Genomic DNA, 2,624 nt, shown 5'->3' with positions numbered 1-2,624 from the left:
CCTTCTCCTTGCCCACATGATAGTTAGTTTTGGGGATATCTAGTCGAGCGCAGAGGTCTTCTCAAGCGCTGCTGGTGTGAGCTCCTCCAAGGCCTGACAAAGCCTAGTATCGAGCAAGTCATTCCAAGAGCATCACTGATTCGCCTTATGGAACGACTAGTTATCGTACAACAGTAAAGGCTACATTGTATCCCCGCTTACTGAACGGAGAGTACGTGTCGATAGGTGTGACGCCATCGGTAGGAGAGGAATGTCAGTGGTTCGGATCCACGAAAAGTCTCGGACAGCATCACCGCACAATTCAGCTGCGTAACTACATTTGACAGTGTGGAAAAATATGCACATGGTCAACCACATATGTTGGTGACAGTGCGAAGACTATGAGGAAATTATGGGGAATTGTAATTGGTTTCTGTAAACTTAGACGGGATTCATCTGTAATCTTCTATAATTAGTGAGGAAACTTGTGGACTCAACTGAGGAAAGCGAACATATATTTCAACACTGACATTTGATGTCCTGGAAGCCGGAGAGCCAACGACTTACTTCAGAGTGTTGGCTGCAATAAAGTGAACAGGCATTAGATAACAGACATATGGGCCATTGACAATCTCCTCATGGGTTCGGGTGCTCAAATGAGTGCACTGCAGTGTCTACAAAGTGTATGCATCCCGGAATATCATCGTGAGTAGCATGTACCCCATGCTCCCCTCCAGTTCTAGATAATTGAATGAGCCGGTCTCGGGCCCACAACTGAGCGCTCGCACTCGACAACGCCTGGCGAGATCTGGCTGTCTCAGTCGGCGAAAACCTGTATGCCATCTCAATGCGACAGCGCGAAGGGTTACTCGCGCTACAGGGCTTCAACCAGAGCCTTATCGTATGCACTTCCAGCCCCCAAACCCGACTGATGATCCGGTTGGAACTGAGACGATACAGAGCACTGGAAGTTGAAGTCTTCCAAAGAATCCGAAGATGACATATTAAAAGTCTGTATGGTATGTGGCTACCCCGAAAAGTCCGTAGGTATGTTCTCCGAAGTGCCGACTTGCAGTCACAGAAGGGAGTTCTCGTGGACCCTGCTTCTGGCCTCCGAAATCGTACAACACGCGGACATCCCCTTCTATGGCTTTCACTGCGTGGACAAGGACCTGAAACAAGGAAGATACGTCGACGCTGTAACTAATAGAGGCTTGGGGGTTACTTTCACTTCATTGTCATTGGGGTCAATGCATACAGGCAATATCCCAGCCCCCGAAAAGGAAAGTAATTCTTCCGACCCGAGGGAGCGGTATCTAAGAGTCGCCGACTGGCCAGTCCAAGAAGGCTGGATAGCGTTCTCGCCTTTTAGGAGGTATCAGGTTCTCGATGGTACTAGCAACCTGGCCGTAGGATAAGTCGTACCCAGTAGCGACCTTGGTATCGCTGGACATGGAGAACAGCACACAGTTATCTCTCAGTAATCCATATCGAATATCCAGGTTGGAATATTAGAGCCTTTTCCTAGTGGTCCCTCATCAAGCGTAGCCCTCCCAACCCTGCATTAACAAACCCAACGCGACGAGCGGTGACTCAACATGGGAGGAGGGTCAATCTTCCAAAAGGGAATATCAAAAGTGCAAGTTTTGGTAGGAATGAGGAACCGGAATTTTCCGCTGCCACTGAGCTCGCCGTAGTTGTGTAGGAATAGCTTCATCACTGAACGCAATGTCTTTGCCCGCGACCTTGTACTCTTCCTTCGGAAGGAGGGGTCGCCTTGGCGCCCTTGGACGCCATAAAAGACCTAACAGCATGATAGGCATTGAACTCGAGCACGTAGATACACCGGAACGCTACCTGAGCTTGGCAGCGATACGTCAGCAATATCCCGTAGCACGACCGCCACATCCACTCTTGAGCCGAACAGTAGCATTCCGGATGGTATTTGCCTGAGTTGATATGAGCCATTGTCACACGACGACTAACCTACCCTCGACCTCCGCTGCTCTTATCCACCCGGATCGGATGAAGCTGGTTTACACTAGGCACCCGGCGAGGGCGGGCTCGGCAATCCTTGGTACCCCTCAGTCGAGGAGTGCTGCCGTGGTGAGCGGCCTCCCTCTCCTCAAGCCAACCATCAGGATCGGATAAGCTCTCTTGAGTGTCAGCCAATCGGCTCTGCGAGCCCCGACAGGACCTTCGCCGTAATGGTGGATTCGACCACCCACCTAGCACAGCAACATTCCAACAGACACCACCAGACGCATCTAATGTATCCAACGACGACATCATCATTGTGAAAACGCCTGAGTCCATGCGGACAGCGCTTTTTCCAGCTACCAACGAGAGTTCTGAGTTCGCCAGCGTAGAGGATGGAGAGCTCACCAGAGAAGGATAGAACGCCATGTGCCGTCGGACGAGGTGCTCGATACTTGTGCGAATAAGCGCTGTGATGCCTGCAAGCCAGGGGTTACGCTGACGAAATTCTCCACTTCCTACCAAAGGGCCGTCGCCTCCTCACACATTCCCCTGAAGTTGTGACTTTTCACACAGCTAGAGTTGAGCTGTCGTTCCCTCAGAGAGTCGTAATATATCCCTGGACCTCGGATGCGGGACGTCTGAGCATCATCATACAAGCCAACTTG

This window comes from Perkinsus marinus (genome assembly GCF_000006405.1).
Source record: "Perkinsus marinus ATCC 50983 genomic scaffold scf_1104296964904, whole genome shotgun sequence".
Lineage (NCBI taxonomy): Eukaryota > Perkinsozoa > Perkinsida > Perkinsidae > Perkinsus > Perkinsus marinus.
This window is presented reverse-complemented; position numbering follows the sequence as displayed.